This window comes from Cryptomeria japonica, chromosome 2 (assembly GCF_030272615.1).
Source record: "Cryptomeria japonica chromosome 2, Sugi_1.0, whole genome shotgun sequence".
Taxonomy (NCBI): domain Eukaryota; kingdom Viridiplantae; phylum Streptophyta; class Pinopsida; order Cupressales; family Cupressaceae; genus Cryptomeria; species Cryptomeria japonica.
Genome location: NC_081406.1, coordinates 544,651,389 through 544,664,413, shown reverse-complemented (window position 1 = coordinate 544,664,413; position 13,025 = coordinate 544,651,389).

Genomic DNA, 13,025 nt, shown 5'->3' with positions numbered 1-13,025 from the left:
TGGTTTGTCAAAGATCATATAGATTTATTTATTTTAAAGTACCTTTATTATTTTTATTGATTATAAACAATTAAAAAAATAAATTATAATTATTTTTTAAAATTATAAGTTTAATATATTTAAGTTTTTTTAGATCAACTTTCAATTTTACTAATGACTTGAATGATATAAGGACTATATGCATCATGATGACAAGGTAAATTAATATGAAAATAAATTTTGACTTTGATAAAATTACATTATTGACTTGATAGTTATTTTGTTTCTTTAAAACACATTTCCAATGTCACTGAAATTTATAAATTTAGATATACATAAATAAATTAATATTCACTTTTAGCAATTGATATATTTTAGTGTATAATTTTATGGTCCTTGTTGTTGTTGTTGTTTTGAATTTTATGAATTCTATGGAGTTGAGGTGTAATATGAAGGACATGATGACTTGGTAAAGTGTTGATTATTATCTACTTATAAAGGGGATGAGAAATGATTGTCGACTTGACACTATGGTTTAGTTTCAAGGGATCCTTTCTAATATTCTCTCTTATCACATTAAGAATATGTACGATAACACCTTGGAAAAAACCTCACTTAATTATTATTAAACTTAAAAGGGAAGTGGGATGCAAGGGATTGGAAAAGAGGAATTGATTATGATTTACAACTCTCATGTGGCGATGAGGAAAGATTTTTTTTGGCGGGTTCTATTTTAAATACTAGTCCTTTTCTAGAAAGATCTACTAAAAGCTTAGAGTCTCAGAAGCTTAACTGTGTACTCTATTTTTTGGTGTGAACAAGTTATAGTCATGGGGGGCCAATGTCTTCATGTTGAACCCACTTCATATCTCTCCTTAAAAAGAATACCCAAGTGTGAGACATATTTGATAGGAGATGAATCACTTCATTCTTTAGAATTATGAAACCTGTAGTGATGAAGACCTCCCGTCTCAATTTATGAATAGTTGGAAAAATGGGAGAGTTGTGGTGGTTGGTGTCAAAATGGAGGTTTTGGAAGAGCTAATTGCTCAATTGATTGGGATAAAGTGTCATGGTGAGGAGTACATTTCATTGTTTATGGAGGATGGTGAGTGTCTAAAGAGACAACAAAATGGATTTAGCAGAGAAGATCTTCTACCACAGTGGGGAACCATGGGTACCATTTTTCCCTCCTTATTCACTTAAGACATCATAAGCTTGTTAGTTATCCATTCTTTTTATTTTCTCCCATCAACAAGTTTTCTTCTGAAGGGGTTTACCCACCTTTACACTAGGGCTTGATTTATTCCATTTACAATTACTGCTTGGAAAAAACACCCACTCTACCCCATGATTCTCATGGGGACTGTGACTAGAACCCTCCTTCTCCTAGCATCTCGAAGAGGAAAAATTCCATTAAATATAAAGTCCTATCTTCCTCCCATTTCATTTATTTATGTGATTCTCTCCTCTACTCTCCAAATAGGAATTTTTTTTCTCTAGGGTGCGGTGCACCCACGCTTGTGGTTGACAATGGCCCTAAACAAACACTAGATGAGAGAACAAACTTGTCAATACACCTAGTAGATCATGCCCCAAGATTGCAAATGGAAAAGGAAAATATATGATTAGGCCTTTAGAAAATAGCCCTACGACTTCTCCCTCCCCTACTATTGATATATCTGACAAAAAACTTGCAAAAGAAGGTAAAACCATTTCCTCTAGAGAACGAAAGTAAACTAGGTTGGATAATATTTTGGCTACTCCCAAGATTGTTGAGGGTATAGAAAAAATCCACTTGAAGATAAATTGGTGAACAATCAGAAGATTCCACTTTTAATGGTGAAGTAATAAAGAGTAGTGATGAGACTCATGATGAACCCCTTAAACTTGTTCCTAATGACTCCTCTCATTACCCACGGTCAAGACCCACTTTAATGGTGCACTTTAAGGGTTGAATGGTCTTAAGGATTATGAGGATGATGAAGCTGAGGAATAGAATATTGATGGTGGTACTGAGTCCCAGGATTGGCGTGTGTTAGCAGTGAAGTTGGAGGATCTAACTATTAGGGTTGCCAACTTGTAGACCCCCTAGAACTACCTGAGATGCAAAATAAATAGAGAATGAATTAAATACCTTGAGAATGGTACAGAGTATCTAGTAAGGATTCATATAGGCCATTTTTATGTTCATGTAAATTATCTTCAATAACACTTGTCACTAATTTAATTTGACCTACCAAAGGGGTTCAACCTAAGAGAATCCATTCACTTATCGAATCAAAAATTCCTAAATGGTATCTTTAGGCATCATCTTAGAAAAATCAACTATCAAGAAGATGAAAGTGGATAAGTTTTCAAGAACCTAGTTTATTATATTAAATTTTCATCACAAATTACATCCATCCATTTTATCGAACTTAGTTAAACCCTTACATGGATCACTCCATTAATAATAATGTTCCCAATGCCAATCCCATATATATAATTTTTCATTTAATTAATGAGGATGGAAATTATAATTATGATCATGAGGAACATGTGGCCTAGCAAGACTTTGGGTAAGGACTTGCTAATCTAGATAATACTAGAAGTCTCGTGCACAATGTGTGAATATGATCCATAACTTGTTATTTAAAAAAACACATAGGTTAGAGATCTTACAAGTTGTTGGTGCTAAATTTATTCTCCCCAACTATCCAACTTGATCATCCAACATCCCTCCCCCATCCATGATCATGATGTCTTCAACCATTTCCCAATTCCATGATGTATCTTCCTCCTACTTTCTACCAAATTTTGTTCCTCAATATGTCTCGCCTCTTGATTTTTCTTTGCACACCCTAGATACATTAATGTAAAATATACATAAAATTGAAAGAAAATTTGATACTTGCCTAGGCAATAAGACATTAATGAGTTTAGGAATCCACACACACTATTAGAATTTGATATTATTTCATATTCCCTAACCATAGGTTGAATGTGGTACCTCACTTTAGAATGTATGATGACCAAGGTTCCCCAATTACACATTTACATTATTATATTTCAACATCCTTATATTTTATGTATAAGGATAAGTTGATGGATGGACTATTTCTAAGAACCTTATAATGACACCATGTTTGGATGAAACCTATGATGTGTATCATAGTTTTTTGTGTTTTTAAAAGTGTATACATGAAGGGATTACCTTTACAAGTGAAATATTATAATCACTGTTAAATATACAACATCGTAGAATATATACAAAATATGGTCAATATTATAGATTGTTTATATTTTATACATTTATTATAGTAGGATCTCTTAAGGTTTCTTGCCCTTAATTTTGTTATCTTTATTTCTTTAATGTGGTGGCTAAGCATTTCCCTCAAACTATTAATATTAAAGTAATAGGAGCTAATAGCAAGAAATTGTGTTTCCTAGAAATAAGCCAAACAAGTAGCTTTCATATTGTTTAAAAATAAATCTACATGCAAGGTTAATACCACTTAGCTCCTTTAGTTTTTTTATAAGGTTCAAACAAGTTTTGAAGGGACCCAAAGCCCTATTTACAAAACACTACCTACAATATAACATCAGGAAATCAACAACCTACCAATAGCCAAAAAATAGAGCAAGATAGGAAAAAACAGAGCACATGAAAATGAATAACTTATTTTCTTTAGAGCTTTTGCAAATTTAGCCTCCAATTGAGATGTGTCGAAAGCTATCTTCTTAAGATCTTGCAGCACTTGAGAAAAGTATGGGTATACATTAATTTGAAATGGCCCAAGTTGATAAGTTTGCATCCTAATTTTAGTTCTTTTCCCTTTGGATGAAATAATTTGTTCTACTTGACCACCAAGCTCTTGAGATACATTTTTGAGCTACTTTTTGGATATTGTTAGATCATTTATCATGTTATTGCATCAATACTAGGAGGACTTGTCTAAAGAGAATTTCATCACCACCATTATCAATCCAAAAGTATAATTTTATCTATTCAGAAATTTCATTTCTAATTTAGCCTCTACCCTACTAGCAATTGTGGAGGTGGAAACACTAAAATGGGGTTTAAATCAGACAAGCCCCTATATATCACAACAATTTTCCCTCTTCTCTATGTGTAGGTTATAGATTCAACTATTAAAACCTACAGATTTATAGAGAGAATATTTAGCAAAATATTTTCAAACTTTGAATAGGTGAAAACCCTAGGTTTATGCATATTTGTACATGTGAGCAACACTTTTGGGTTGGATTTAAAAGGGAATGATATAAAAAGCATCTTGATTTGTAATATAAATTTTTAGTTGGCAAAAGCACCTCCAAGTATAGGGCACCTACCACACTTGAACGACACTTTTAGCATCATTTTTTTCATGATAGGTTCCCTTTTGTATCTCATTTGTAGAACTTCTATGTTGGATTGTAGTTCTATTTTTCTCTATTATGTTGAATCTCTTCAATTTTGCATTCTTTTACCTAGTCATTACACATTCACTTCAAATCATATCAAATAAAAAAGAGATAATAATCATACATAGAATTCACGTCTCCTTTAATACTAAATTTGGATCTTGTTCATTATTTCCTGCAATGAATAATATTGATTTGGTATCTTATTTTATGTCTATAGGATAGATCCCTTTCCTCTTCATTTCAAAAGGCTAATATTGGTAACTTTAAAGGTAGTTTAAATAGATCACATAAAGCTTCCTAGTTTGACAATGTTTAATATAATTGTAGTATCTCACAGGATAGAAAAAGTCTTTTGTAATGGTTGACTATTCCCTTCAACTATTATCTATTTTTAGTTGTGTTTGTACATTGATTTTTATGAGTTTGTCCTATTTTAGGTTTCCTCCCTCCTTATTTGAGGGGAGTTTTGGACTCATTTTTTGGGAGGTAAAATTATGAATCTAGGGAGGTTTATTTTTTCTTGGCTATGTAGTTACTATAGATTTTGGGGATTTTCATATCTATGAATTCTCTTTTGGCTTGGAAGTTGCTTCAACACAATTTTCTTTATGTATTCAAAACTTCATTATCATGGATTATTTTTTTGTATATTGAGTTGATTAGAATGTTTAGTAGTCTATTGATGGCTTTTTAGTAGTTGTGTGCCATGAGATGCTTACACAAGGGTTGAGCAAAGTTCTAGAGAATTGGTTGCAAAGAACAAATGATTAATCTACATTAGTTTTTGGTATCATAATAATAATCATCAATGACCCATTAGGGAGTTCATGTAAATTCGGGAGGAAGGGGTAGGAGGAATGCAGGTGTTCAGAGGAATACTACTAATGCCTTAGACCCAATGGAGAGGCTTATTGAAGCCTTAAAGAGACAAAGCTCTAAGATAAAGGTTGATATTTTTGAATTTAAAGGCGAGTTCAATATAGATGCATTTCTAGACTGGGTGCATGAATTGGAGAAGTATTTTGAAATGAATGATATTGACGAGGATGATTTGAAAAGGGTGGAGATTTCTAAATCCAAGTTAAAGTCGCACGCAACCTTGTGGTGGGAGAATGTGCAGATTTTGAGAAAAAGGCAAGGAAAAGATAAGATTAGGCTTTGTCCTAAAAAGCTAAAACATTTGAGAGATCGATTTTTGCCTTCTAATTATCAAAAAAAAATTTCAAGGAATTTTAAAATTTAAAACAAAAGGATCAATCAATACAAGTTTATACGGAATGATTTACAAGGCTTCAATTTTGAACAGATATACAAGAAAGTGAAGGATACGTTGCTGTTCCATATGTGAATGGATCGAAGATTCAAATTCAACATGAGCTCTCATTCTTGATGGTATCTATGATGGATGAAGCTTATGAATATGCATTAAGAGTAGAGGAGAAACTAAATCAAAAGGACAAATTTATGAGTAGAAGGTTGATATTTATCAAAATAGAGGAAGAGAGAGTTCTTCAAAGCCTACTAAAGAAGAAGACCCAAATGACTATATGTGAAACTATAATTTTGAGGAAGGGGAAGCTTTAGAGGTAGAGGACTTGGAAAACCATCATAGATAGAGCAAAGACCTTTGAAGTGTTTTTATTTGTGATGAATCCCACAAGGCTATATATTGCCCTCTAAACCCAAAAAGGGTGATGATAGCCCAAGTAGAAGAAAAAACCTGGTTAGATGAATTTGAAGTTGAGTCAGATGAGAACTTGATATTGAGAAGAACCTTAATATCCAAAGTCAGGTTTACTTTTTTTCTTGGCTATGTAGTAGCTACAAATTTTGGGGGATTTTAATATCTATGAATTTTCTTTACATATTCAGAACATAATTATCATGGATTATTTTTCTATATTATGAATTGATTAGAATGTTTAGTTTGTTGATGTTTTTTTTGAAGATGTGTGCTATGAGATGCTTAGATAGGTGTTGAGTAGAGTTTTGGAGAATTGTTTGTAGAGAACAGAGGATTAATCTACATCAATATTAGAAATAACAATAGTCAATAGTGTTAATTTGAAAGTCTCAAATCTAGTAGTTTCTTTTTTAGCCTAAAGCTAGTAATTAAAGCTTGCAATTAGTGGAAAACAAGCTAGAGCTTGATTTTCTATTCAATAAACCTTCCAAAGAGATTAGCAAGGTTCATTATTCAAGAATTACACTCCCTGTAAATCTTTTATCCTCTACAATTTTGGTGGTTTAAATTGTTTTACCATGATAGGGTATTATGCATTTACACAACCTTCCTCATGAGGTTAAAATAAGGGAATTATCAATGAAAAGTGGCACATTCAATTTTGATAATCCACTCCATAAAATCATAGCCAAATTATAATGCATAACAAATTATTTCCCTTGCAAGAGTTGGACTTCGAGGAAATTTAGGCCTTTGTTCTTCATGAAAGGCATCTCATAAAAATAAGAGTTTTATAGACCTATAATAAAGGTTCATTATGTTATATTTTTTATATATATTTCTTCTCCAAACATTATTTATCTTTGAGAGATCAAAATGATTATTTTTATGATGCTAATATTGGGTTGTTTCATATGATTAGGTAGAATTTGTTTCAATATTAATCATAAAAAAGGATGGTCCCAAAATATGGTAAATTTAGTAGATGCCAAGTTAAACTATTGTAACTCTTCTAGCAAGGCTTTGTGGATTATTTTTAACATCAACACTAAAGCATTGGAATTGTTATATTTATGCATTGAATGATGCATTTGAAAGGGCCTTATTTTGGAGGTATCTTGTAGATGATCTACCTAAGGTCCATTAATTTTTTAATGGCGAATTTAATATGGTTGAGACATTATCTATTAAGTAAGGTTGCTTGCCTTAATGAAATGGACAACTAACGAAGGGGGGTTTATTTTAGTTTTTCTGCCTTAGACTAGGGATTTTGTTTTGTTTGACCACCGAAATCTTAAGGTGTGTGTATAGGCTAAATATTTTGGTTTTACTTTACCTTGTTTCTGATTTTAAAATTATTTAACCTTATCCCTTTAGATAGTGGTCTATGATATCATGGATAGGTTTTATTTCTCTTTTGTAGTATAAGGTATACATAGAGATAGACCTCCCAAATAATACAATAGAAACAATTGATAAATAGATTGGTGACATACATCGTGTGCAATGTGATACATATATCAATCTTCTTAATACTTGTTTTACTTGTCAATTCTATAAAAATGATACAAGTGATTGTCCTCTTGTCACTTGTAAGATAAAATTGATCTCCTAAATAGGGAATGATATGGCTAAGTATAAGGATGGTTACATTTAAGGGGCTAATAAAGGGTGAAATTTTAAATCTGCATCCCATATTAGGCCAAGTTAATAGCACAATTAAATTAAAACATTTTTAGTTCTATAAGTTATTTTTGGTCAAATATATCAGCTAGATAGATTCATTCTAATTAGATTACATCTAATTCATTTTTCTAACTAGAAGTGTCCATTAAATACATATGTATCATTAATTCAGAATTAATTTATAAAATAAATAAAATTATTTGAAATATTTGATATTCTCACAACTATTTATGTAAAATGTGCATTTGTAGATTTACATGTGTATTTTTTAAAGATAATTTTAAATATTTTACACTTTTTGTCATGGACAAAACTTCTTGGTTGCCAATTTTTTTTTAAAACCCTTCAAACGAAGGGGAATCTTCACTTGAACTTTTTTTTGTGTTCGCTCGAACACCCCCCTTCAAATGAACACCTCAACAATGGAGGGGTTCATTTGAAGGTAAGGTGTTCATTCAAAGGCTCCGTTAGCTAAATTTTAAATTATTTTAGGGGAGTTCACTTGAACCCACCTTCATTCAAAGTTAATTAAGGGGCTTCATTTGAACCCCCTTATTTTGCACTTTCCCCCCTCCATCTAGAATTTTCTAAATATTTTTGGCTTTCGATGCTTAGGTTGCGGATCAAAATGGAATCAACTTGACAAACCCAGTTGTGAGATCATTGTCCTCGAAAGGAGCTTTCCAAAAAGTATAGGTTTTTCACAGAACATCAAATTCTTTGTTCTATACAAGAGGAAAAATACAAAATTAATTAAAAAAAATTGAAAAATATGTACGCACTAGGTATTGATGTCCTTACTCCAACAAAAAAGAAAAAAATTGAATTTTAATATATACATAACAAGTTATGTGTAACTCCATACACCTATATCTAAATTACAATTGGTTTGACTTCAAAACTTAATTAACAAAAAACATGCAAGAAAATATTATGAAACCAAATGAAAAAATTACATATCAATGTTACAAATCTAAAATTGAAAGAATCATAAGTTTCTCCCTTTTAGAAAAAAGGTTGTACACAACGACATGCAACTCACTCTTTAAAAATGGTGTTTTTTGTTAAAAACTAGTTATTGAAGGAGATTAAAAAAGAAATGCAATTTTATGCTCATTTTCTAAAAAATGTATATATTTAGAATCTACAAACAAAATATCACAAATCAATAGTTTTCATAACCTTCAAATTGCTCACAGTTTAGCAGCTATAGGTGTTAGAAAGTGTGAATTTATTTCAAAAAAAATATTTCAAAGTTGGTATGTGCACAAAGATGGTGGTCAGAAAAGTGGACACCACCCAAAAAAAACATGGAAAAACAAGCAGCGCGTACGCATTTTTAAATTTTGAAATTCTCACGTACGCGCTTAGGTTTTTTCTTCTTGAGCCTAGAGAAGATAGCGCATACACGCTGCTTTTAGGAAAATGAGCACGTACACGCTTCTCATAGGAAAATGAGCGCGTGTGCGCTAATAATCCAAATATAACCGCATACACGGTGCCTGGTAAAAAAAGTTAAAAAAAACTGCGTCTCATTTACCCATGAATAGCACGTTTTTTACTTCATTTTTTTTTCATTTCCTCTCCTAAACCGTGAACCGGGTGCTATATTTGTCCTCCAAGCTATGGATCAAGGTTGTTTTTTGTTTATTTTTGTCTTTCTTTCCTGTTTGTTCAATTTGTTTTACATTTTGAAATTAATATCATTAATTTTGATTAGGTTTTTTCATTTTTTGTTTCAAAAACCAGATTCTTCTAATCTAGAACAAGAACAACCAAATGCACCTCTTGAAAACCCACAAGAACAACCAAATGCACCTCCTGAAAACATACAAGAACAACCCCCAATTCCTCCTTTTGACTGCACACCCAAAACACAAGAGCAATTAATTAATCAGTTAGGACAAAATACATCTAAAATCAATAGACTGATTGTTAAATTGAAAACTTCTGAACTTGAGCATCATCAATCCCTCACCACTAGCCTAGAAACATTAGCTAGTGGTGTCATAGCTGCTTCCACATAAATTACCAAATGGGGAAGCTTTAGGGATAGGTGTCATCAATTCTATGTCGATGGGCTATCATAAGATGGAGTAAAAAACAAAAATATTACTAAACAACAAATATGTGCCCTTTCCGTTGATCCCAAAACTAGTCAGTCATTACCTCTTAATGAAAAGAGGTTTCCCATACATTGGTGTACCAATGTGCAGATGAAGAATATTTTTTGGCAAAGGTGGTGGATGGTCTTTGATGATCCACCTTGTAATAATTATGAGGTGCCATTATATTTTTTGAGAAAAGTATATTGTGAGTTTGTGCTCAATGTGCACCCAAACTATTTTGACATGAGAGAGTTCCATGATAGAGGTGGTGGCTCTAACCAAGATAGACCAGGAGCCCGTAGGCAATTACCCACAGAGAGTCACCGCCCCCTAGCACCCAAACCCAAGGTGCATCAGGTTGTCCCAGTAGAGTTGAAAGAGTCGATGGAGCTACAGACTCTTCAGACGGCCATAACATTGACTGGTGCCATCATCCAGCATGGGACGTCATTAGCACACCCTATTTTATTGGATGATGAGCCATTAGGTGGCGATAGAGAGCCCATCCAACATATGTGTGTCAGTTGCTCAGGGATATGCTCGGGGATAGATGATGCAACCGGTGCAGATGGATCCTCATCTCATCTATACACGATTTGCGGGAGTAGATGTCAGGCCCACACAGTTGAGGATTTCGTGCTGACAGATGAGTTGATGGACATGGTGTTTGTCCATGAGCCACAGACACATGTGTGTTGATTTGAATTCATAGCATTTTATTTATCAGTCACTTTAAATTTGTAATTACATAAATGAATTCTCATTTATACATCGATTTAAATTAAGACAAATAATATGCATTTCAAGATGCAGCAGCGGTATCGCATAGTCCTCCCCCAGTTACTATAGCTGCAACTTCAATGCCTGAGGTATAAATTTTGTAACATGTTAAAATAGAATAGTACACTTTGAATTCAAAAAAATACAAGATATACTAACTATCTTTAATGCTTGGTCCAATTTCTAGTTTGTAGGTGTTGACAGGGGACGAAATGTCCCAGATTGATGATATCACACTCTCAGTGATCGATTTTGGCCTACAAGGCTATACGGTATCATATTTTGTACAACCCTTTTATGTATTGTTTTGATGGAATATGCAAGTCATTTCATTTTAGATTTTTAAAATTATGTTTAATTTATTATCTGTACTAATATCTCATGTTAATTTTGTTTTTTTAGGGTACCCCCTCCGCATCTAGGGCTCATCCTAAGAAAAAGAATTCCTTGAAGATGCCAAAACGTGGGAAGAAGGTAATTGAACACATTTTTAGTTGTACAATTGTTTGAAAATGTTGAAATCAAGTATTAGTTGGGGTTTGTAGATTGATTAGTGTTTTTTGTCTATTTTACATGTACATCGGTCATTGAGCTATGTGGATTTGTTGAATGCACTTGATTTGCCCATGGATCAAGAGAGGGTGGAGGTATGTATCTCTACTTTATTTTCTTTATTTCATGATTATATGCACACGTACATGTGAACTTGTGATATATTATAATCTTATAATTTTTTCATACAGGAAATATCCATACCTATTTCATCAATGGCGAACCCTCCTCCTTGCACTGGAGAAGCATCTCAGGATACGGTACACTTTTGTTTGATATGTAAAATTAATTGTTTTTAACCTTCAATACTTATCATTATATTAATTGTATTTAATCTTTGAACATTTTTTGTATAGGTAATAGCGACAGTTTCTACATTGATGGTGAGCCATCCTTAGTCCATTAGAGAAGCATCTCAGGCGCAGGTACGCCATTGTTCTCTATATTATAGCTTTTAAGTGTTTTTGATATATTTATGTTAGTACATTGTATTAATTATATATTTAATCTACAATAGACCCCTTCGCGGTACGACCATAACGTGGATCCATTTAAGTATGTCTTCAAGAAAACTCCTAAGAGTGACAAGGAGAGGAGAGCAAAGACATTAGCTCCTAGTTCAGCCGATGAGGTAATCTACATTTCAATTGCAAAGGCATTAAAGTTAAATGCATAGTTATGTTATAAATTGTGAACTATTTTCTACAAAAGAACTCTAACTTGGCTTTTGAATTGTGGTTTTGCAGCCATCTACAGAGTCGCGTACTGCATTGAAGAGGCTTGATTTTGATTATCCACCACAAGTTTAAGATCATATAGCGTTAGTTTTGGTCATAGAATGACCAATACATGTAGATATATTCTACATTTTTATTGTATATCGATTTGGACATGGCATATGCCACATTTTTGTAATACTTGTATTGACTTAGCAAACATGTCTTTATATATATATATATAAATATCGATATTCGATCCAATAAATATGTACTGAGTTCATTATTTTGTATTCATTGTATTTTGTGGTTGTCCTTTTATAAATGTAAATGAATATTTGCATATGTAATCAACAATATGAATATAAACAACAAAAATATATGATATAAAACATTCCAATCATGGAATATGATTTGATAAAATTTCTAAAATGTTGAATTAACCCTATAAAACTCCTTGTATTCAGTTCATTATTGTGTATTCGCTTTATTTGGTGGCTGGCCTTTTATAAATTTAAATGAATATTTGCATATGTAATCAACAATATGAATATAAACAACAAAAATTGACAATATGAATATAAACAATATGTGTTTGGTGCGAGAGCACCCTCACGCTCGTAATGGTCAATTTTGTTCGTCATGTGCACAAACTGACGTCACGAGTACATCTGGGTCGGTAGGTTTACGCTAGGAATGCCCCTGTCATGCATCCCAAAGCGCCAGAACGTCAAGAGTCATACCATATCGGTGTGATCTCTCAAGTGCCCTGAGTCCAAAAAATAATCAAAATTTGCCGGACTATTTTTTCAAATCTAGGACACATATGATCAATTCGTTTGAACCCGTGGGGTCGCATGAGGATCCTCTACAATGTCTTGTCTTAGTTTTTGACGAGCCAGAGCCATTTTTAATTGGTTTCATTTGTTCACATGCTGCAAAAACCATCAATTACATGCAATGCAAAGTTGCCAGATTGGCTAGAATTGATTTGGTTTGTCGTGTACAGAAACCGACATTGCGAGCACGTCTAGGTGGGAAAGTTCATGCTAGGCATGCCCCTGTCATGCATCCCAAAGCACCGAAACATCGAGAGTCATACCGTACCGA